Here is a 25,608-nt window from a genome sequence, read left to right as displayed (position 1 = left end):
GAGAGAGTGAGTCCGAACCACGTGTTAAGTGGGGTGACCATATAGCTCAACCATTAGGATAGAATCAAGGCAACACTGTATTTTAAAAGAAGAAAGAAAGGGAGGAAGGAAGGAAAAAGGGAAGAAAGAAGGGAACTGTCCAGAGAGATAGTGCTTGAAGTTGAAACTTCTACCATAGGGTTTTTGGGCTGAGACTGTCTGTCTCTTGGAAAGTGGGAGCTGGGGACTGAGGCACAGTTGGGAAGGAGGGAGGTCAGTTCATCTTCAGGAGATGTGAAGCTTGTCAAGAACAGGGTTCTGACTTGTGGCATTTGTATCCTCTAGTAGAGGAGGTTCCTTGGAATAAGGAGCGTGAGCCCCCAGTCCCAGGAGATACAAGGGAAGGCACTTAGACGGAGACTGTGCTAAGCCAGGGCTGGCCCCAGCTTGCTTACCTCTGGGGCCAGTGCATAGGAAGGAGGCAGGAACCCTAGAGCTGTGGGTACCAGTGACAGCCCCAGGCTGGGTCCGGAAAGGAATCCCTTCCTACTCCTCCTTAGGGGTCCTAAGGCCCTCTCCTCCCCTCCTTTGTTTGAAGGAATGGGTCTGGTTGAGCACCTTGTGAAGTTTGGGTCTCTGTCCCAAATGTTACTGAACAACTTGGTGTTAGTTGATACTTAGTGACACATTTACTTTATTGAAGTCAAAGTATGACAAGTTTACAGTATTAACTTTCAGTGGGCTCGTGTGGTACCAAGGCTCCATGGACATGTCTGGCAAATTAAACCCTCATGCTGCCTTCAACTCCTTAAAAGAAATTAAAAAAAGAAAAAAAGAAAGCTTATTTTCAGATTTCAAAGAAAATGCTGCTAATGTCTACAGACTTTCATGTTTAAATGATATTTGTAGAATGATTTGAGGGTCAGGGAAAGAAATTATAAAGTCGTTCGTTCATTCATTCATTCATTCATTCATTCATTCATTCATTCATTCATTCATTCATTCATTCATTGTGTTAAGTGTCTATTAGATGAATTCTCCAGACAGATGTAGAACTAGTGATCTTACTTCAAGAAAGAAAATGCTGCAGTAGCAGACAAGTAATGCACTTCTTGGAAATTCTTCTAGCTCTCAGGTGATGAATTAGACCTGCTCTTTTCAATACATGGCTCTTGAGCACCTGAAATGTTTCTGGTCCAAACTGAGATGTTCTATAATTGTAACAAAAACATTGGATTCCAAGGCTTTAGCATGAAAAAAAGAACATAAAATATACCACTGATAATTTTTAATATTGACTGAATGTCCAAATGACAGTATTTGAATTACAATGGGCTAAATAAAAATATTACTGCCAGGTGTGGTAGTGCATGCCTGTAATCCCAGAAGCCTGGAAGGCTAAGGCAGGAGGCTTGTGAGTTCAAAGTCAGCCTCAGCCACTTAGCAAGGCTTTGTCTCAAAATTAAAAAAATAAAAAAAAGGATTGGAGATGTGGCCTAGTGGTTAAGCACCCCTGGGTTCAATTCCCAGTATAAATAAATAAATAACTAAAATTAATTTTAGGACTGGGGCTATAGCTCACCTAGTATGCATGAGGACCTAGGTTCCATTCACACACACACACACACAATGAATTAATTCCTCCTGGTATTCTTTACTTTTAATGTGAGTACTAGCATACTTAAAACCCTGCACACTTGTACAGTAAACCCTTTGTATCCATGAGTTCCACATCTTCATAATCAACCACCTGCAGATCAAAAATATTCAGAAAAAATTGTGTCTGTACTGAACAGGTACAGACTTCTTTTTGGTCTTTATTCCCTAAACAATACATTGTAATAGTTACTGACATAGCATTTACATTGTATTGAGTATTATATACATCTAGAAATGATCTGAAGTAAAGAGGATGGTGTTTAGAGTTTATATCCAAATAATATGCCATTTCATATGAGATTTGAACATCTGAGGATTTGGGGATCTGGAGGGGGGGTCCTGATTTCTCTCAGATATGAGGGGTGAGTTAGACCCTCAGAATTTATTTCCATCTTCGACTTTCTGTGGAAACTTCAAGCCCCAAATCCTTTATATATTTAATGGAGACACAATGGCTATGTAAGAGGAAGATTTGAAGAGTTTCTCAATTTAGGGAAATTTTGTTGGTAAGCTGGGATTTTCTTCCCCAGAGGATAAACTTTAAATAAGGGCACATGTATATGGGAATTGAAGACAGAGGCAGTGGGGTTGTAGGTCAGATAATGCCATCTAGTCTCTGTTGGAAGGTCTGTGCTAAACAAACACCGTATCAGGTTCCTTCTGCCAATTACAGGAAGAGGTGAGAAAAAACACTTCTAAATGCAGTGTACTGACTTACGGGAGTCTTGGGGACTGAGTTCCCAAGGCCTGGGGGAGCAAGCACAGACGAGAGCATTTTAACTCAGATTCAAAATTAAAAATAGAATTCCATGAATTTAATGTCCCTGAGTTTCTTTGAGCCTGGGAGCTCACCAGCTTTTAGGGAACGTGTTAAAAAAGTTAAACTATAATAAACACAGAGAAATGCTCATCACTGTAACCAGAGGCTCCTTTTCTCCTACGTGAACCGAACCAGAACTGAATTACAGCCTATCAGTTTCAGGGCTGTCTGCCCACCAAGAGCCCACGTATGAAATAAGCCCTCGGATGGTTATGCAAGGCGTGACCAACCTAACTGTAAGGATTCTGTGTATGGTACTGGGGGATGTCCAAGCTGGGAGTCAGGGGTACCCCGTAGGGGGAACATTCACTTCTCTCTCAAATCTCATTTTGCAGACATTAATCCAGACAGTGGACTATTCAAGCATGTTAGATGACCTTTGGGATGTGATTTGAAATCTACAAAAATGAGGAAGTCGATCATCAGCATGAAAATGCAAGAATACGCTTAAGGCACTTTCTAGAAAGGAGTTGGGGTAAGATCCTCCAAAGTCGAACTTCCTTTTGTGAAGGATTTCGGTCAGGTGGTTGCTTTTTCTAGCATTGTGCTGGTTATAAATACTGATATTCCATGAGGTGATTTAATATCCATAAGGTGCATATAATATCCAGCAAGGAGAACTCTGACCACTATTTTCTTCCTGTTCAACATCAAAATGCTGTTCATAGAAGTCACCTATAACACCACAATCCCATTTCCATGTATCTTCTGCTTACCTTCTACAGAACAGTAGTAATTTGAGCAAATTTGTATTAGGTGCTTGTCTATTATACCTTTAAAAAAAAAAAAAAAAAGACAATTTAAACATATTTATTTACCACGTTTGGAGCAGAATACCATTGGGAGTCCTGGGGTTTGGTGTAATGGGAGAAAAAAAAACAAAAGTTTTATATTTTTTTTAAATCTAGGGGAAATTTTAAGCTTAAATATAGGCTTTTTAGATAAATACAAGGCAGAGAGAATAATGAGTATCACTTTGCCTTTTCTTTTTGCCGAATTTATTTTTTTAAATTTATAAACAATAGAAATATATTGCTCATGGTTCTTCATGAAGGCTAGGAAGTTCAAGATCAAGAAGCCAATAGATTTAGTGTCTGGTGATGGTTGGATTCTCATGAATCTGCTTCTGTGTGCCCTCTATGTGAGGAAAGGGACGAACCGGTTCCTTCAAACCTCTTTTTAAAAATTTAAATTATGAATATGTGTATTATGAATGTGTACAGATGCACGTGTGTGCTTGTGTGTCTAATTTTATTTTATTCTTTTGCAGTACTGGGAATAGAACCCAGGGTCCCACCTTACTAGGTAAGTACTCTACCACTATGCTAGATCCCCTAAACCCTTCATTTTATTTTTTTAAGATACATAAACGTCACTACTATTTTTAGTCTTGATTGGTTCAGAAGTTGAGGCATCCTGAGATTCCACTGGGTCCCCCTTTCCTTTGCTGCTAAACGTTCGGATGTGTGGGTACACTTTTTATTTCTTGGCCTTTTTCCTGGTTGTCACTCAACGCGTCCTAGTCAGCCCATCGACGGTTACTCCCTTGATGTTTCTCTTAGTCGTTCAGACAGCCGAGTCAGGGATGGGTGAAGCCTCACTTGCAAGCTGTGTGACCCTGGGCAAGTTCTCCAGTCTTTCTAAACCTCAACTGTTAAACAGGCATAAAAGTGGTGCCAAGTCCCAGCGCTGGGTGAGGATTAAAAGAGATTATGCACATAATGCCCTTAGCCCAGAGCCTGGCATTCTGTAAATCGTGACTACATTTATTATCTCTTTCCTGCCAACCTCACCCTGGCTTCATATACAGCAGTGTGCCTGGAGAGGTGATTCCAGAACCTGAGCATCTCTGGGAGCCAGTGAGAGCGCCGCCCCACCTCAATCCCATGCAATCAGAATCTCGGGGACAGAGCTCAGCCACCGGTGCTGCCAGCCTCTCAAGGCCAAGGGTAAGAAGCACCATCCACAGATCCTGGCTTCCTCCCGCCCCAGGAGATTCTGCACATGGGGAACACACCTGGCTGTCTCCTGCCCCACCTCATTCCTGGGAGCAGTCTGGCTCAGGTGTGGGAAGAAATTGAGGTGGATTCTGAGAAAGGGCTATTGACTCAGGACTTCCGGATGGGCAGACCCGGGTGTGGAGGGCACTTGGCCCAGCCCTGCCCTCTGCACAGCTGACAGGAAGGAGAACTGAAAGAGGATTAGGCAGGCCCTGGCGGGAAGGGCTGCCTCAGGCCTAAATCCCTGCAGGAAGGTGAGGCTGCTCCAACCTCAGGATGCAATTCACCAGCTAGTGCAGCACAGGATGCTCCCTCCAGGAGTAGGAGGGGGGTGCCCTCTCTCTCGTACCCCCAGCCTCCCGCAGCTGCCTAGAGCAATGCGTGTATCCTACCGGCTGCACCTGGCTTCCTCCATGGCTCTACCAGACACCTTCCTCCGCCCCATCACTCCAACCAACATCAGCCCAACCCACATCTCCACCCATTTTAGTCATAGCCCAGGGAGTCACGTCTTGGCCTCACTTGGGAAGTGCTAAGCTCCCTGAGGCCAGGGTTTTACTCATCCCATTGCAGCTGGGCCCTGTTTGAGGAGGGGCTACAGCTCGGGACCAGGTAGACCTGCCCACATCTAGTGTCCCTGACTCTAGGTTCCTGGTGCCCTGAAAATGGGATCCGGACCAGTTTCCTTCCTTCTGATCTCCCTCCCTCCGGCCCACTTCTCAGAAGTCCCCCAGAGAGCACTTAAAAAGGCAATCACTTTAAACTCCCTCGTGAGAATTTCCTACTGGCTTCCGGTCCCATTTAGAGTAGAATCCACATTCCTATCTGTGATATATAAAGCTCTGTGTGCTCATTCCAAGAGCCTGTGACAACTCTCTGCTCTCTTCTCCTTCCTCTCTGTTCCATCAGCTTCCAAACCTATTCCTGCCCCAGGTCCTCCTCCTGGGGTGCTCTTCCCACAGCCCAAGGCTGGCTCCTTCCTGATCACCCACCCAGCATCCCTATCTTCCCCTGCCCTTCGTTTTCTTAGTAATGTTTATCACTATCTAAAGTCATAGTTTATTACTATTAAATTTCTAATGCTTTTGTTGATTCATTTCTATCAGCCTCCTTTAAAATTTAGAGGCTCCTGGAGGTAGAGGTTTGGGTGGTATTGTTCACTTCCCTCTTGAAGCTGGCAAGTCAGGAACTCAATAAACATTTGCTGAATGAATGAATGAATGGACACGTGAATGCACTGGTAGTTTCCTTTCTTTCTTTGGTACCAGGGATTGAACCCAGGGGGGCTTAACCACTGAGCCCCATCTCCAGTCCTTTTAATATTTTTAATTAGAGACAAGGTCTCCCTAAGTTGCTTAGGGCCTTGATAAATTGCTGGGGCTGGCTTTGAACTTGTGATCCTTCTGTTTCAGCCTCCTGAGTCACTGGGATTATAGTGGTATGCCACTGCACCCAGTTAACTTCTATCAACTAGTAGATTTTGTGCCTAACATGTTTGCTTAAACAAACACTGAGGGACCACAGGTATCCTAGGTGAGGACACCAAGCAGGCACTACCTTCCCAGTTTTGTTCTTAAGAGTCTGGATGCTTGGGAGGGTGGAGAGGGGAGCTCTTCCCTCCTGATGGGGCCCTGATGGGTTGGCCTAGATCACCTGAATTGAAGGAGTAGGACCCACTGAAACTACATGCTCTTCTGTAGAGGCAAATCATGTCTAGAAAGTACCCAAGTTTAGTGGGTTAGGCCTGGGTTCTAATCCCATCTCCTTCCTCTCCAGCTGTGTCAGCTTGGGTTATTCTTCATCTAAGGAATGAAAATGAAAAGTGCTGTCTACATCCACCTCCACCCACTGGAAACTTGGAGATATATATATATATATATTATATATATATATATATATTTTGTATATATATTATATATATATATTATATATTTAAAATTTTAGTTTTATATTGGATATATCCAATATAAAACTAAAATATATATATATATTTATTTATATATATATATATATATTTTTTTTTTTTTTTTTTTTTATGATGGAGGCCCAAAGCCCCAAAGCCTGGATTGGTGCCTGGGATATAGGAAGTACTTAGAAGTACATGTTAAATAAATGACTTCTAGTTTTCATCTTCCCACTGCTCACTGAAGAGGCAAGCAACAGCATAGAAAAAGTCCTGGTTGAGTTCTATAGTACAGGCGGTGGATCTCTCTTGTTTGTGGTTCTATCTTTGCTTGCTCTGTAAAGCTCAGCTCATAGAAGTTACTTTAAATACTGGCCTACACGAGGCTTCAATTCATCATAGACTCGAGAGGCCAGAGTTTTAGAGCAGGTAGCTGAAAATATTTTCTATAAAGGGTCACAGATATTTTCTGCTTTGCAGGCTTTGCAGTCTCTGTCAAAACTATCTTGTGGCCTGAAATCAGCCATAGACCATACGGAAGTAAACGGGCATGGTTGGTTTCCAATAAAACTTTATTTACAAAGCCAGGTGGGAGGACCTGTTCTAAAGGAGATCATAAAGCCTGAATTGCCATTCTTTAGGTCACAGTTTTCTCATCTGTAAAGTGAGTACTTAGATGAACTTGAAAAACTTTCCCTTAGCTATAGCTATACTCAGGAAAAAAAAATGTATATATATATATATTTATATTTATATATATAAAACACACACACCATGTGGTAAAATGAGGAATCCATTCCTCTACCAGCATGAATAGAAATCAGACAAATGTCTCTTTAACAATTTCATTTCAAAGCAAGGGAACATGAGCATGGTCTATGAAAGTTACATCCCAAACTGACTGCATGGCAGCAGATAAAACAGACCACCATGAACGGCTGCCTGGTACAGAGGCAGAAATGAAGAATAAAAGAGCCAGGGCTACAGTTTGCAATAAAATGAAACTGACCTCACCCACCCTCCCCACCCCCCATTGTTAAGGTTTAAATTTTTCTTATTGTCTTTTGACTTCCTGCTCTGCCATTATTTTGTGAGCTGCTGCAGATTGTATCTTAAGAATTTATTGCCCCTTTTACTGAAATATACAGGTAACGTTGTTTTTCCACCTTGGCACTACCTGGAACTCTGGGAATATGCATTGTGTTAGGCCAAGTCCTCTAGAGTGTTTTTTTTGACTGAACAAAGAAACCATTTTCCTTACCACTTCTAGAAGCTTCAGAATTTTCCAGATCAGCTTAAACTGCCAGTAGTTCAAGTCTCTCTCAACTTCCTCATAAGGTTCCTGCTTTCCTTGTGCTTGAAGAAGCTGACTTTTCAGAAGGACTTTGTACCTAGCATCAGTGATAATTCCTTCAGTTGCAAGTTGACAAGAAACCTAATCTAAACAAGCTTAATCAAAAAGGGAAATTTGCTGACTGGCTTAAGTGAGTAGAACAGAGGTGATGGGGTGTGGCTTCATGCATGACTTATTCAAGTCTGAAATGATACAACCTGGACTCAGCAATCTGTTTCAGCATCTGGTTCCTATACAGTGGGTTCTGTCTTTGCAAGAAGACTGCCAATAATCTCAAGGTGAGGTGTTCCCATGTTCAAGCATAGCAGAAAAAGGGAAAATCTTTGGCTCGGTTTTAATAGGTAAAAAGCTCATGGCATCTCTTCTCTGACTGGACCAAGAGCTTCTCTCTGAACCAAGAGGCTCTCTCTGAACCAATCATGGCCAGCGGCTTATGAGATGCTGATTGACTCAGACCCATTCACGTGCTCTAGAGTTCTTTAAGGTCACCCAAAGCAAATGTGCGCAGTGAGAAGCTTGGATGAGCTACCGAGGATCCGGGTCCAGAAGGAAACCTGACAGTCAGACTGGACCGGCCTCCTGCATTTTCAGAGAAACCAGAGTAGAGGAGGTAGTGGGACAAATCATTTTTAAGAAATACAAAAAGTATGATCACAGTTCTTATAGGGAAAAATTTAACCAGCAGTGGAAGTTCCTAACTGTTAGATCATCAGGGTCGTTTGGAGTGGAGAGTTTTGGGGAGGGACCCACTGAGAATGATGAGTTTGTATTTTCAAGATGGTCCCAGGTGGTTTAGAAGATCAGATGGAGTGGGGAATCCTCGGATGTGCCCCTGCTCCAGCCCAGGGGACTGTAGGCTGGTTGGCTGGTGTTTGATACTGTCCCAGCTCAGGCTGCTGGCATCTGGACCCTGGGACTTCCCTGGTTTATTTTACGTGTCTTCCACACGCACTTTTTATTCGTTTGTATGGAAAGTCACTTAACCAAAAATGCTTCCGTCCTTTTCCATTTTCCTGTCCTTTCTTATGTCACTTTTTCTGAAAGCCCTCCTTTTTTGCCTGCTGAAATTAGTCCTAACCATGACTGACATCTGGCCTTAACTTCACCCTCTCTTGGAAGTCTTGCCGGATCACCTACATGGAGGCGATCTCCTTCCTTCTCTGCCCTTTATCCACAAGGTATATTATGCCTTGGACTCTAGTGTTTCTGTTTGGGTCTTGCTTCCCCTTCCAAAACCATAGAGCCCTGTTCGATGGGGACCATGTTACCCCTTGAGTCCTGTTTCTCCTCAGGTCCTACCACCTTGTCTCCTGCAGAGAAGGCGCTCAGTTGATGTCCTTCGTTTGGAGCATGTCGGGATGTGTGCAGCCTCACACTGCTGTCTTCCTCCTCTGCTCTGTCTTTGGCCTTTCATCTTTTCCAAGATGTCTGTCATTGGGAAGCTCTCATAACCTCCAGCCTGATTTGCTGACAAGACCTTGGCTTGTCACTAGTCTATGAGGACATTCTTAGAGGACAAGACTTTTACATTCCTAATGGGGGACAGAAGCAGAAGAAAAGACCTGGGAATACAGAATTCAAGGACTCTCTTCATTTTGAGAACACCTCTGTTTCTTGTATTGGTGAAAACAGAAGCCCATGACAATAAAAAAGATAGAATAAAATTTAGAAGGATAAGGGGAGAGTTTTTTCTTAAGTAAGATGAGAAATGCAGAAAACATGACTAAAGAAAAAAGACTGATAGATTTGACAACCAAAACAATTAGACATTTTTATATGGCAAAGTATATCTTACAGTTGACAGATGACCGGAAAAAAGTTAATAATACTTATAAACACAAAATTTGACTAATTATATGCTTATAATTTGATGTGAGAAAACTAACATCCCAACAAAAAATGAGGAGAGGATAAAAATGGGCAACTTAGAGAAGAGGAAGGACACGAGCTGGTTTATGGATGATGCTGAGCCCCACCACAGACAGGGAAATGGATCGTGAAGTCAGTCAGATGCCAGTGTCTACCCATCCAGTGCTCAGAGTTTAAAACAGCCCATAACATCCAGAGCAGAGGGTGGTGAAACGGGCATCTTCTCCGTTGCCGATGGGAGTATGAACTGTCACAAATGTTTACCAGAGTAGATTGGAAACATCTATACAATAAACCATGTTTACATCCTTTAATTGAACCACTAATTCTATTTCTAGACTCCAACCTACAGTTTGCAAAATAAAACCACAGATGTAAGACTATAGGTGTAAGGATGATTTCAGCTCTGTTTGGGGTGGGGGAGGGGAGGAACACGGTCTACTCCATCATAAAGGAACGTGCATTCACAGGGTGGCATGTCATGAACCAATGAGAAGAACCAGATCTGTATGTGGAGGGGAAAATGACTGTGATCTGTGTGGGATACCACTTTTATAAAAAGGTGGTAAAACCAGATGTTTATATTTCCACATGTTTATGGACACCTGGAGAAAGGTGTGAAGGTTACCAACCAAATATTCCCAGGTATCATCTCAGGGGAATAGAAGTACAGTGGGGAGGTGGCCTGCCCTTAACTGTGAGTCAGTGTGGGGTCCAGTCCCAGAGGACAAACAGAAGCCTGGCCTTGTCTCTCCTGCTCCTTCCTCCAGCTCTCCTGTGTGCTGCACAGGTATTGGCAGCCTGCTCCATTGCTCCCCATAGCTCCTCATGAATGCTCCGAGGGCCTAGGGTTGCCCTTGTCCCAAACAGGTCTGCCCTTTGGAGGACAGGTCCAAGAGGAGCTTGGGTCTTAGAAGAGGGATTGAGGTCACTGGGACAGAAATTCTAGCAGCCTGGGTACTCAGGGTGTGGCCTAGAGTGAGGGCCCCAGACTCCAGTGGGCCCATCTCCTGGGCTGTGAAGATACCTTTTCCATGGATGATGCTCAGTCTCCTAACACAGAGCATGCAGGACCAGGGGAGAGGGGAGATGGTTAAATATTCTTTATGTTTCTGTAAATTATTTGGCCAGTTACAAGACGCATTCATGTCTTTTTTTGTTGTTTTAATTTTAAAAATACTCCTTTAAACATTTTAAATTGAGAACCAAAAATCTAACAGGGAAAAAGAACCCAGTTAAACTAATCTCTAATAGAGAAATGGTAGGCACAGTGCAGACAGGCGGGTAGGAGAAAGCTATGTGGTGCGCCTCCTGCCTGCTCACTCCATCCTCCCCCTCTGATTAACACACATATGGGTCAGACACACATGAGCTCGTACACATTATTTTTGAGGAGGGGCCGTCCACTGCTTTATGCATTCACTCTTTACTGAGGACTCCCGTGGTCAACACCATTTCAGGTGCTGGAAAAAGAGCAAAGAAATAGCAAAGATCTCAATTTTTGTGATGGATGTAAAACAAGACAAATAAATAAAAGCAAAGGTGTGTTTAAAGGAGCTACAAATAAAGCTAGAAAAGAGTGAGGGTCTGGGACTGCAGTTTTTCTTTTTTTTAACCTGAGATGGCCAAGAAGGTCTTTCCTGGGATATCTGAACCCAGATCTGTAGAAGATGAAGGTGTGTAGGTTGAATTGGGGAAGAAAATTAGGAGGAGTGACAGATGAGGTCTGCTTACTTCTCTCTGCCAATCAATTAGGAAACAAACCAGATGCAAAAAGGCATGGAGGAATCTTAAATGCATTTTACTAAGTCAAAGAAGTCAGTCTGAAAAGACTACAAATGGAACTAAGTATCCTTATTATATGATATTCTAGAAAAGAGACAGTAAAAAGATCCATGTTCACCAGGGGTGAGTGGGGAGAAAGGAACAGGTGGAGCACAGAGTTTTTAGGGGGGTGAAGGGTGGTTCTGGATGCTCATACAAGGGGGAGACATGACCCTATGCATTTGAGGATATCCAGGGCTTTTTAGCACAAAGAGTGAATCTTAATGTATATATATAAAGGGAAAGATTAAACTCATTTAGAAGGTGAGGGAGTCCTAAGAAGGAAGGCAGACTGTACTAAGAGGTTCTAAAAAGACTCAGAGCTCCTAAGAAAAATGCGACTGGGTCAGGAAATACACAGGATGAACCTGGGGAATCTGTTGTGCCAGAAAGTAGGGAAGTGCCCCTCCTACCCCACCAAAATGGAGGGGGACCTGTCAAAGCGGGGCAGGAGTCAACTGAAAGAGCTCCCAAGGCCAAAGCTGGGACAATTGGAGCCATCTAAAAATCAGAATTAGGTTAAAATGAAAAATATAAAGTAAATATCTATGAATCATATTGATTTAAGTAAATGATTAAATACATAACTAAATTGGAGGTGGACCAATCTCCCCTGCAGAAGAATTCTAACTAATTCATGTAGATACTTCACTCTCCAGCAGGTGAATGGAACTCCTTCCTGTTTACCTGTTAGCTACCTACCGACTGTTTTTTAAAGAGTAGGACACAGAGCAGGGAAAAAAGAGAAACTTCATAGTGGAGCAGTCTGACACTCAGTACCTCTGCCAGGTGATGGAGGTCAACATCCCAACCATCAGCCATGTTGACAGCATGAGTCTGTGACAGGCAGGGGCTCTTACCTCTGCGCTCTTCCATTCATAAACCATAACCCAACCTAATCATGAGAAAATACATCAGTCAAGTCCAACTGAGGAACATTCTACAAAGTTCTTGACTGACACTCCTCAAAATGATGGAGATCATAAAAACAAGCAGAGTCTGAGAAACTGTCACAAACGAAAGAAGCCAAAGGAAATATGATCATGAAATGCAATATGGTATCCAGAAACTGGTGGGGGAGTAACAACTAAGGTGAAGACTTAAGAAAGCTGAATTAAAGTTTGGGCTTCACTGAAAAATAATGTATCAATACTAGTTCATTAATTATAATAAATGTACTACACTAATACACTAATTAAAGAGGGAACTGGGTGTTAGGGTATATGGGAAATGTGTACTAGCTTCTCAAATTTTCTGTAAATTTAAAACTGTTCTTAAAGTCTATCCTTTAAAAGAAACTTGGATATTAGTCTGTTTTCTGTTGTAACAAAAAACCCAAGGCTGGGTACTTTATAAAGAAAAGCGGTTTATTTACCACACAGTTTTGAGAACTGAAAGTCTAAGATTGGGTGGTCCAGTGGATTAAGTCTCTGGTGAGGGCATTTTGGCTACATTATAACATGGCATATGGCATCATGGCAAGAGGGAAAAATCATATGGCAAGACAGGAAGTCGGTGGAGAGGTGCTAACCTTGTCTTTTATAATAACACATGCTTTCAGGAACTAACTGGGGTCTCATGGGAACTACATTAATTCCTTCCAAGAGCAGCACCTCCTAGTGACCTAATTTCCTTGCATTAAACTTCCAACACTGACTCCAACACACGAATCTTTGGGGCACATGCTCAAACAATATCTATCTACCCATAAAAGTACAACTATATGTTTCAATTCCAGTTTTGTTCAAGGGAAATGTAGTTATGAGCTTTTGCATGCATGCACACCAGAAAAACATTGTAGCTTTTGAACACTGGATCCTGGGGTCATTTCCAAAAACTTTAGGTGCCTGTGGGAGGCTGTAGCTGCAGGAACATGAGCAACCACAAAAATAACTCCAGGGAACCTTTCCTTAGTCCTCCAATGTGCACAGTGAGCATTTTGCTTCTAATAAACAGAGAATTGACTGGGGGGGCTCCGTGAGTACCTACTGGAAATGGATTCTAACTCATAAGGAATGGGCTACGCCATATTTGGGTGTGGAGAGTTTCTTGGGACAATGTAAAGCTCCATCTCATGTTTAGTAGTTAGAGCCAGGATTTATACACCAATGGGTTCTATTGATCTCGGGTAATTTTATTTTCTGTCTTCCAGAGGAAACTGCCAGTAATTTATCTTGTCCAACTGTGGATAATTATTTCGTAGATTTTCCTGGATTTTCTGCTCTAAGGAAGGAGAGTACTAAAGTGGATTTTTTTTCTTTTCTTTTAAAGGAAAACAGATCACTGTTCCCTTCAGTCGGGGATGATAGGGATGTCAGAAGCTGGTCTTTATGAGGGTCAGGCACAGGGGAGGTGGAGAGAAGCCGGCCTGGGATGCAGAGATTATGACTAATTACTTGTTATATAGACGACCAGGTAAAGTGGGGGTTGGATGTTCAAATGATGCTTCGGCCCTTCCCAAAGGCAGTTCTTTTTTTTTTTTTTTTTTCTTTTTCTTTTTTTTTGCCATGCTGGGGATTGAACCCAGGGCCTTGTGCATCCAAAGGCAGTTCTTGAAGGAATTGGACTTGTTTGCCTTTAAATAGGATCTGAAAATGCTCAGAGCATTTTGAGTGACTCATAGCAGCCTGATGTTTTTGTAAATATCTTTCCTTGGAGAGATTTAAACAGGAAGCCTGGAAAGTCTGTTTCCCCAACACATTATATTGGTGGTTGAATTCTGCTTCTGGGGAAGTCAAAGAGGTGCAGTATTCCAGTCTCATTGGAGGTGCTACCCTAAAACCTTCCATCTTGGCCTTGAAAGTAGTGTGACGGTGATGTTCTCAGAGCAGCCCTGCTTAACCCTCGTGATTACAAATACAGCCTCTCCCGTGGAAGACCCCTCCTGTGCATTCACACCTCGCCTAACCCTAACATCTCCCCACCACCATGCCATCCTATGCCAGGCCAAGCAATGCCATGCCATCCATCCCACCCCATCCCACCCCATCCCATTCCACCCCATCCCATCCCATCTACCCATCCCACCCCATCCCATTCCATCCCATCCCATCCCATCCCATCCCATCTACCCATCCCATCCCATCCCATCCCATCCCATCTCATCTCATCCCATCACATCTCATTTCATCCCATAGTGCTTGGGATGAGCATTAGGGTTGCTTTTGACTCTTTCAACTGCCAAAATGAAATGTGCATGAACAATCCATAACTGTCAACCCCCAAATGGAGTTACACAGCCTTACCTGCCTCCTTCCATTTCCTTTAAGACTTGCCTGTTAACCTACTTTGTACGTACTGCTTTTTTGATATTTAGGTTGTTCTTTCCTCCCCTCTTCCGGATTCTTCAACATCTCTCTAAATTCAAGGAGGTGGTCAGTTAGTGAGCCCTGTCCCTTTGTGGAGCTGTCTGGTGTGATGGTGGAGGTTGGGGTGCGGGGTCTGGAGAAGATGTGTGGGGAGCCCTCTAAGGTTGGCAGACTGGGTGGCAAGGCAGATCTGGGCCGACCAGGAAGGAACCAGTTGGTGGCAAAGGGTCTTCTTTCTCTCCCACCTGTCATTTCCTAAGTGCTGACAGGTCTTAGGTCACAATGTGAGTTGGGCAAAGGTGTGATTTTTCCTAATTCCTCCTGTGATTTGTAGACATGACTGTCCTTTTGGCAGGGTGATCTTCCCTTATGCACTCTTGAATTAATTCCTGCTTTAAAAAATGATTTTAAAAAGAAAGGAAAGGAAAGAATAAGAAAAAAGGAAACGGGGGAAAAAAAGGATAAAAAAAAGTAAAAAAAAAAAAAAAAATCTGCACGTGGGGTGATGTTCACCTGGGCATGTTCCCTGTTCACATGGAGGTGTGCCAGAGCCAGGATGCTCTGTCCCTTCCCTTCCCTTTTCTTCTCCTTCTCATCTCTCTCTCCTCTCTTCCCTCTTTCATTCTCTCCCCCTCTCTTTCTATTGCTCTCCTTTATGCATTGGAAAGAATTGGGTGTTAGCTCCTCCAGGTAGAGGAAGAAGCTTCAGGAGGGAAAAGCAATGAGAAGAACCTGGACCTGCTTTGATTTCGAGCCTTAAATCAGGGAGGCAGAAGCCCTCTTCCTGCTCCTGGCCAGGCTCTGGGAGCAAGGGGGGTGCCATTTGCCCATCTGGCTCCTGGACATCTGAGTTGCATGTCTACCGTGACACCTGGCAGCTGGCAGAGCCGGTGCCCCCTCCCCCCTCCCCTCTGCAGGCACACAGGCCACACTGTTCGGGATTAAGTGGGACATATGCACATAAGATGCTGACGGCTTTTTCCCCCAGCACAAGACCACGCTCCAGCCCTAGAAGCAGCTTGGGAAAAACAGGGCAATTAGATCAAGTCTCCTGCTGGGAGCAAAGCCGGGCTCCCAGCTGAACCGGAATGCCCAAGTCCCTGCCGGTCCTCCACGGCTCCCTCCTCCCTTCTGGTCCTTTCCTGCTCTTTTCCTACTTTGCTTTTTTTTCACCCATCCACTTCCTGTTCACCTTTTTCTGACTTCACTCATCCTCAATGTTTCCTCGTTTCCTCTTCTCTTTTGCTCCTCCCCCACTGCCTTCTTTTCCTCCTGTGCTTGCTTGCTTTCCCGTCTTCACTATCCGCCTCCCGCTTCTTCATGTCCATTGCAGGAGTCACGTGACCTCTCGACTCACCTGTCAGCCAAAGCAGGTTGCAGTTCTGGAGGGGAGCTGCCAGTGGCCTAACTGACAGCCAACACGTGCCTTCCTGCTGCTGCTGAGAGGCACAGGGCCACAGCACAAAAGGAGTCACAGCCACCACTGATGGAGCGCGGCTACCGTTTCCATGGCAGACCCACTAGGTAGCAGACTGTTTTCTGTTTTGTAGTTTGGGAGACCCAGGCTGAGACACCAGTCTCACACAAGATCACCCTAGATGTCAGAATGTGGAGTTGAGCCCAACTCTGTCTAATTCTGTTGCTTTTACAGTCTTTGAGGCAGTGGATAAAGGGGTCATGGATGTCGGGTGGAAAGTATTTCTGGTTTGATTCAAACTTCGAAAGGGAAGGTCATCCAAGTTCAGGGTGCACCAGAGTCACCTGTCTAGCTACCCCAGAGTTACCAGCTCAGATCTGGGCTCCAGTCTGAGAATGTGAGTTTCCGACAGGTTTCCTGGAAGGATGATGCTAATAGTCTGGCACTGACTTTAGAGTTGGGAGCTGATTGGAACTTAACCCCAGGGGGCAGGGAACATAGTCTGGACCTTGACACGTGTGCAGGTAACTATATACAGTGGCTCTTACATAGTTAAACCCTGTCTCTATTCACAAAGTTTCTTGCAAATGACTTAGAAATACTCACCATCTAAAAATGATAAATAGTGGAAAAATGAAAGGAAAATAAAGATAGGAGTTTGGTATAAATGATTGGAATCTAATCAGGATTTTTTTTCTCTTTGTCCAGAGTTATTTGTTTTTTTTTTTTGTTTTGTTTTGTTTTCGGGTTTGTATTTTGGGAAGGAAATCTTGGAAGAAATTCTTTTTTCCCCAAACTTTCTAATAGAGAATGTCTTCCCACTTAAATAATTAGAAGGTATGAGCCAATTGATCTTTTTTTAAAAAAAAAAAATCAGTAAAATTTTGCAAAATAGCAATTGTGCAATAATTAATTATAATTAATAATAATAACTGAACAATTGTATATGTTGAATATCTATCACTTGCTTATTAAAGAAATCTAAAAAATATAAAGAGGGACCTACAAGAAAACTAAAAATTCCCATCTTCAAAATACTTAAAACCTTGTATGGAAAAACATATATGTACAAAATAGCAAGAGAATAATTATGTCCTTTCATATAGTCCAAAGATTTCAAGTGTAACAATTTACAGAAAAGAAAGATCAGAATAGGAGGGTAAATGCAGAAAAGAGCAAAAATAAATTTGAAAAAAGAGTCGTGACAATTTTGAGCAGTTTTACCATAATTCAGGCATAAAAGTTTATCTTTTCGTAAACAAAAACTCCAAGACTTTATTTAACAGACATACAGCTGTGTCCGTAAAAAGAGAAGTAAATTTGCAATCAGAAAACTTGAATTAGGGCTGGGGATATGGCTCAGTTGGTAAAGTGCCTGCCTCGCAAGCATAAGGCCCTGGGTTCAATCCCTAGCACCGCCAAAAAAAAAAAAAAAAAAAAAAAAAAAAAAAATTTGAATTGAGTTTATTTCAGAATTGCTATTTACTACTGTATGACCTTGTAGGAGTCATCTGACCTCTTTGAGTCTTGGTTTCTGCAAAAATAAGATGGGAATTTCCAGTATCAACTGAGCTTGCGTTAGAAACACAGAAACCAATATCTAAAGCAAAAGGACCATGGATATGGGTCATTAGGCACTTAACAAACAGTAGGAAAGATTGGAAGAACCGAAACTGAGAGAAGGAACGGTAGCTTTCTCATTTGCTGGAGTAACTGTGAGAGTCAGGAGGTTGCTCTCTCCGCCCAGAGGCCAAGGATCCATGCGCTGGAGCTATCGTCCAGGGCAATGCAAAGCTCATATTTACCTGAGGATTGGCTCCCGCTACTGCTGAAGGAAGGATAAATTGCTTCTGCGTTCTGTTTTCCAAATCTTGCACAAGGCCATGGCATTGGCAGGAATTAAACCAGAACCCTCTCAATAAGACAGTTGAGGAAGTATAGTTCTTAGGCTTCCGGCACTGAGAATTCGTAGAAGTGGGTGGATATGAAAGCAAGCCCTGACAGTGGTCACCCACTGAGTAAAGGGTGATTGACAGCTGAGGTTTGCCTCCCATTAGTGGGTCATGAAATCAATTTAGAGGGTTCTGTCATGCATTTAAAAAAAATTAGATGGAATAAAGTAGACAACAACATAGTGCTTTGCACACTAAGGGTAACTATGGTTTTATGAAACTTTTATTTTGGTGCTCTATCTTTGAGTGTGTGTGTGAGATACACTGGTTCGTGGTGTGTAAGGGTCAAAAAGATTTGAAAACTCCAGAATAATAAATTAATTAGATGGAAGCTCTTTGTGCACTTTATGAATTATAAAGCACAAAGCACATATTCTCAATTACTAACCTATTTCCCTTTTCTGAGCCCTATTTTCCATTTTTACCCAACCTCAGTTCTGCATCACTATAGTGTAAGATACCACTTAACTTCCCTGGCTTATAAATTAAGGTTTCTTGCATACTGGTTGATGTCCACAAAATAAAACTAGTGGGGGCAGAAAACAGAGGACACAAATTAACACAAACACCATGACCCTGGTGTCTGATCTCTCTTAGAACCTGTCTAACTTTCCTGGATTTGGCATACTTACCCAATAGAAATGCCTGCTGCCATTTAGCTATGGGAAGGGGTTTTCTCAAGCGAACTGGCACGTGAAAAATCTCTTAAAAGATAAATTGAACACCTTCCTCATCATCACAAGTTCTAGTTCCACATGGAATGATATCCCTATGCATCTGGCAGGTTGCTTGGCTTTTCCCATTACCAACATCTGGACACTCTCAGATAATATTTCAGGGTCAGATTCAGACTTCACAGAAAGCATGCTTTGAAATTTTATTAACTGAAAGATCATCATCATCTTTTTCCTCATAGACCACATTATTTCAAGGCTTCTCATATCTTTTGGAATGGGTTGAATTTCGTTCTGCTGGAGGGTAAGTGAAATTTTAAACTGGGTCCAAATCGAATCCTTTCTTTATTTTTTTCTGGTGTGGAAGTTTCTCCTTATCTATCCTTCCTGGTACTCACTCCTTTTTTTAATTGCTTGTAAGAGAGTTGTCTGTGATAGAATAACTGGTTTTTCCTGGAACAGTTAATACACAATAAAAAGAGCACCATTCACTAATAACAATTTACTGATTGTTCTTGGAGCCCCCTGGGAGGCCAGGAAAGGTTGCAACTCCTCTTTATTGCAAGGGTGTAAGACAAGGTGATAGGATCCAGGTCAAGGCCAAGTAGGAATTCAAAACTGAGACGTGTTTATTCTATAGAACAGTATTTTCTGCCTCTTCTCCAACTAAGGTGCCTGGAGAGTTGCTATCAGAGCCAGGTTGCACTTATCAAAATGTTCTATGCTAGTGTTTGTTCCCAGGCGTCAGGGAGACCAGGAAATGAGAACGATTCTTCTCACACCCCAGGAGAGCTGGAGTCTTTTTAGAAGGAAGACATGGACCGGGAGAGGTGGGGTAGTGGGGGGGATCATTGGTGGGGAAGACATGAGATGTGCACCCTTGGGAAGATCACTGAGCAAAACAAATTCAGGAAACAAGAAGAGTACGTCAGTTAGAAAACTTCTCCCGAATATTTAGGTAGGATTAGAATGTGGACCCGGAAAGAGAGATTTGGTCTCAGAATACCCCACTTGCTGGAGTAGTTTCAGAGGTGGTTTAAGAATAGATTGAAGGTACCTGGGGACTAGAGAAAAATGTTGCTGATTCCAGAGTGCCCCCAGAGAGCTGTCTTTTGAAATGGGAGAGATGGGGATAAAAGGACAGCGTCCTTTTTGCTAAGCACTGCTTTCCTTTTAGGGATTATGCGAATCGCTTAGCTCTTCCTGCCTTTCCCTGTCCCCCCCCTCCCTCCCCTGCTCTCTTCCTTCCTTCCTCCTCCCTCCCTCTTTCTCTCTTCTCTTCCTCCCTTCTTTCCTTCTTTCTTTTAATCACAATTTACTTTTCCCAATGATCTTATAATCACTTTTACTTTAAACATGAAAGTTTAAGATTCTAAGAAATTAAATAATGTGCCAACGTTTATACAACTAAATGAAAAAGGAAGGGGTCTGTTGAAATCCTCTCAATTCCCTAATTTGCATTCTTTCCAAAATACCACTCTACCTGTCTTCCAGAAAATGGAGCGGAAAATGTCTGCAGACACCCAGTTATGGTTCTAAGCTGTGCTGTGCAGTGAGACAGTGCCCAGAGTTATCTTCATGTATGCAGCCTGTGTCCACACATTTCCATAAAATTTGATATCTGCACAGCTGGTTATTTGTTCCTAGGATTTTGTGGAGTCACAGCTGTACATGGGAAGTGAGAAGCAAAGGCTGTGATGAGGCCTGCATGGTCCACTTGCCACTGAAGGTCAGCATTGTGCATGCCAGTAAGGTGGCCTGTTGGTGCTGTGCTCCTTTCTTTTGTGTTTCTTGTTTGTGTAGCAGCACGATTCAGGCTGAGGCTAACCAGGACCCACTGAGCCCTGATTTGCAGGACACAGAGCAAAATGGAAAGGTGGGGATCTGTGTTAATCCATTTCCTGTCACTATAACAAATACCTGAGAAAATTGACTTATAAAGAGAAAAGGTTTATTTTGGTTCAGTTTTGGAGGTTCCAGTTCATGATCAGTTAGTCCCATTGTTTTTGGTCTTGTGGGGACAGTATGTCATGGTGGGAGGGCATGTCAGAGCAAAACTGCTCACTTTGGGGACAAGAAGCCAAAGAGAATGAGGAGGGGGCCAGGATTCTACAATCACCCTCAAGAGCACAGCCCAAATGACCAAAGACTCTACCTCTCAAAGGTCCCACAGCCTCCCAATAGTGCCACGCTGGTGACCAAGACACATGGGCCTTTGGGTGACATCTAAGATCCAAACTATATAGGCTGGGCCTGTGGCTCAGTGGGGTAGTGCTTGCCTGGCATGTGGGAGATCCTGGGTTCTATTCCCAGCCCTGCAAAAGAAAAACAAAGGAAAAATTCCAAACTAGAGCAGCCCCTTTGTTAAAAAATTATTAAGGGTTTCAGGATGGTAAAATTAGAGCATTAAATCAGGTACAGAAAACTTTGAAAGTCCTGGAGCTAGCTCACATTAATTTGGTCCAACCAAGATATTCACTGAACACCTTTCTTGTACCATGGTTACCAACACAGAAATGTCTGGCAGGGTAGAGGTGGGATTCTGTCAAAAAGTAAATCAACAACAGCAGCTATCATCAACTCACTTTTTTTCAAGAAGTTGTTCATTCAAAAGGCATTTATTGACCTCTTACTGTATGCCAGATGGTGTCCTAGGTGTTGGAGACCCTAGTCTGATGCATAATCTATATGCTTCCCTGCTCCCAAGCAGTAGCCATGGTCCTGGAGATGAGAAGCTTAGACAGTGGATGTGGAAATAAATAGCCACTTCATCTCTTTACCCAGAAGTGTTTTCACCCAAAAGATGCTTCATGTTCCCCCAGGGACGCATTCACTGAGGATGCACTGGGTTCTCCGGTGGTATGCAACAGAAGCTGATTCTGCTACCTTGTGGGGAAAGAGAGGTATTAACTTTGAGACTACTGCGGGGAGCTTACAGAATTGAAGGGAGTGGGGAAAACCAGGACTTGGAAGGACAGAAACAGGCAGATTTGGACAATCTGAATAGAAGAAAGAAACCATTTCTTCAGAATGCTGTTATAGGAGTCAATCAACTTTGCCTTCGAAAAAAGTTTTCTTTTTTCTTTCTTTCTTTCTTTCTTTCTTTTTTTTTTTTTTTTTAAACTCAGACACTTGCAGAGAATTGCATTAAGCCTACTTCTCTGTTCATGACACCCTGCCTTCATGGGTCTGGGTAAGGTCCCTTTTATTTGTTTTCTTCATTTGATGCCTGATTCCTATGTCCCTCATTCCTGCAGACATCCACTTCAAATGCATTTGATTTATACGTATATGAATGGACATAAAACACACAGGGTCTTCTGTACATTAGTATGTTTAAAATTTGCATATTTGATTTTATATTGTAGATACTGTTCTGATTCTTGCGTTTTTGCTGAATGACGCTGTTTCTACGGCTGGGCCACCTATTGCTGTGTGTGTGTTGAGTTCAATGGTTCTGAGCTGCCACGTTGTGTTGACACCCACAGAGAATTACCTTTGACCCATTTTTTCGACCCATTTCCTGGAGAAATGAGGGTTTGCCTTCATTCTTGATACATGTAATCACTGTGATGAACAGTCTCATGTGTGTCTCCAGGTAAGAATTTTCCTAGGAAAGAAGTCTTGCCAGGCATAAGAGTCACTTTGGGCTGGACTCAATAGCACACGCCTATAATTCCAGATACTTGGAAGGTTGAACAGGAGGATTGCAAGTTTGAGGCCAACCTCAGCAATGTAGCAAAACCCCGTCTCAAAATAAAATAAAAAGGGTTGGGTATGTAGCTCAGGGTAAGTGCTTGCCAAGCAGGCACGAGGCCCTGAGTTCAGTCCCCAGTTCTGGGGGGCTGTGGAATTGAGTAGTGAGGAGTTATTAAGCATGCAGACTCTTGGGTTCTTTCTCTGGAGATTCTAATCTGGTAGATCAGAGGCAGGTCCTGGAGTCAGTGGGTTTAATAAGATGATTCTTATGATCAAGCACATTTGGGGGAAAATGATGATCTACCTTACATACACTGAAATCAAATTTCTGGGCTAAGGTGCGGACATCCTTCATTTCACTGAGAACCCTTCATTGTTCTCTGGAAGGGCTTTGTTCATTTGCCTCTTCTCCCTGTAGCACTGGGGATCAAGCCCAGGGCCTCACACATGCTAGGTAAGTGATCTATCACCAAGCTACCCCCACCCCACCCTCAGCTCTTTGGGCTCCTCACTCCATTTACAAATTCCTTGTTTTTAATGCCCAGTGTCTCTAATTAGTTCTCATTTATAACCATTTGCTTTACATTACTTTTCTCTCCTTCAGGGAAAGCAGCATGCTTATTTTTAAATTCTTTCTCTCCCTGGTTTGTCATGGTGAATCCATCTAGCATGGACTACTCGGTTTATTTTCCTCTGCTGCTGTTTTCCTCAGAGCAGGAAGAGGAAGAGCCAGAGGAAATGAGGGTGGGGCTGGACGGAGTGGTGGGAGGGGTCCAGTGGAGCCAGGGGGACCCTCTAGGCCAGGGAGCACCCAGATGGCAAATTGAGCTCCACTTCCTGTCTCCTCTTGCCTGGGGGGCTTGTTTTATGTGTCTCCCGCCCAATGCTGGTGGTGGGCTGGGGACCGGAAGCGGGACTTGCAGAGATGGGAGGATCCATCCGTCCCACTGTACTTTCTGACATAATCTCTAGAACTCTGGGAGGGTTTAGTGGTATACTGAAGGCAGGAGCAGGACAGGAGCCATGCATAAGACATTTCTCCTTCACTTTCTCCCTCTCCTCCCCTTCCCCACTCGGTGCATGGGCGCAGCGTGAGGTCTTGGTACATGGGTACATTGCACACGGTCAGCTCAGGGCAGTGAGTCCGTGCACCACCTCAGGCATCCGTCCTTCATCCCGGTGAGACCCTGGACGCCCTCTCTTCTCACTGTTCTGACATCGTTCCTCACCGTGGCCATCGCTTTCCTCACTGTGTGTAACCGCGGTGCACTTCATGCTTTGAATGCAGCCCTTGCTTCTCGGCCACTGAAACTTATTTTTTAAATGGACATGTTGCTTTCTCTTCCTCTCTCCCTGCTCCTCCCTGATCTCTGCCTCCCTAATCCCAGGGGACACAGGGTCACCTTTCTTCCCCATCCTAGGCGGAGTTATCTGTCCGGAGCACACACCCACCACAGGAATGGAGTAATCCAGATTTTGGGGATGGCACCAGAAGATCTCAGAAATGACTGTCTCCCAAATTAACAAGTGAGTTACGACTCTACAGAGAACATGTGTAGCCTCTGAGTCACCCCTGTTCCTGCTGATGGGCAGAATCACAGCCTCTGGGACAGGAGTCCCCAGTGCTTCTCCTTTGCTAGCAAAGCAATAAACCTTCTTTTTTCCTTTTTCTCAAAACAGCGTCCTCATTATTGGATTAGCACTGGGGACAAGACTGAGCTTTCGGCAACACGTGCACCCAGTGAATTCCTGCCGCTGGTGCTGTCTGCCACCTGCCCTTCTTCTCTGGGTCCCTTTAAAGGTTCCTTGTGGGTTTCATTCCTGCTTCTCAGCTCTTTCCAAGCTCCCTGAGGCATCTCCAGGGCTGAGCTTCCAAGGGGGAAGACAGCAGCCACATTGCCTTGCCTCTTCGGGCTGCAGTGGTCTCTCCAGTTTGTGAGGTTCTGTTGGACAGTCTTGGGACAGAGGGTCTCATTGGTTGGGCCTGGGTCACGTGGCCACCTCTTAGCCAGGGCAAGACAGAAATGGACAGTCAAGGGCCAGACCAAGGCAGTGGTTGGGGCAAGGTGTAGTTTTCTCACCATTTCCAAAATTACTCCTCTGGTTCCAAGGTACCTATTCCAGGAGAATGCAAAAGCTTTGAGGCTTGGAGACTTCCTGGGACTAATGGATTTCTCCAACACTTACCCCTTAAAAATGGTAGGGCCTGGGGTTGTGGCTCAGTGATAGAGCACTTGCCTAGCACATGTGAGGCACTGGGTTTGATCCTCAGCACCACATAAAAATAAATAAAATAAAGGTATTGAGTTCATCGACAACTAAAAAAAAGAATTTTTTTTTTTTTTTTTTTTTTTAATTCTTAAAAACAAAATGGCAGGCACAGCTAGTCCACTCCCTCACTAGCTGGAGACTTGACATGGAGGGCAAAATGTAATTTGGACAGAAGCAGGGTAATGAAAATGCAGGTTATATCATCCTTGGGAGAGAGATGGAGAGGTGAGATGGAGAGAAGAGATAGAGGAAAGATAGAGAAAAGGGAGACCCCCGCCAGACAGGTAGAGACTGAGAGAGCATCTCTGGGGTGGGCCGGGCTAAGGCCTGCACCCCGCAGGAGCAAGGAGCTCATTCTGTGGTACATCCCCAGGAGCCCAGAGCTCAAGCAGTCTGTGGAGAGAACCTGAGGCAGGTGTGCAGAGAACCGCAGGCTTCCGGTTTCTGGTTCCAGTCTTTTCAGAGGCCTGGCTCCATTCCCGGGCAGGCACGCTTCTTGTTTTAAAAAATAGTGCCCCCTTTCTGCTCTGGCTTGGGTGAAGTGATTTCTTTTACTTGCAGCCAGAACAGCTCTCAGTGCCTCTTTTCCTTCACATGTCATTCTTATTAAAAAGTAAACTGATTCTAGGGCTGTTGCCATCTCAGCTCGGAATGGAGACATTTTATTTCCTATTTGTTCCTCCCGTCCTGGGAGAGGCACCAGCACCAGGAAGAGGTCATTTCCATTTCCCATAGGGAAAACCAAGGGGCCCTCCTTTGGGGAGTTCCTGTGCTCTCTGCTCTCTGAAGACGATCTCGCCTCTTAGACCCTGAGAAGTTGCAGAGACAAGGAGTTGGATTCCCAAAGAGGTGCAGGCTGCGAGCCTGGGAGGCCATGTG

The sequence above is a fragment of the Sciurus vulgaris genome (assembly GCF_902686455.1).
Source record: "Sciurus vulgaris genome assembly, chromosome: 7".
Taxonomy (NCBI): domain Eukaryota; kingdom Metazoa; phylum Chordata; class Mammalia; order Rodentia; family Sciuridae; genus Sciurus; species Sciurus vulgaris.
This window is presented reverse-complemented; position numbering follows the sequence as displayed.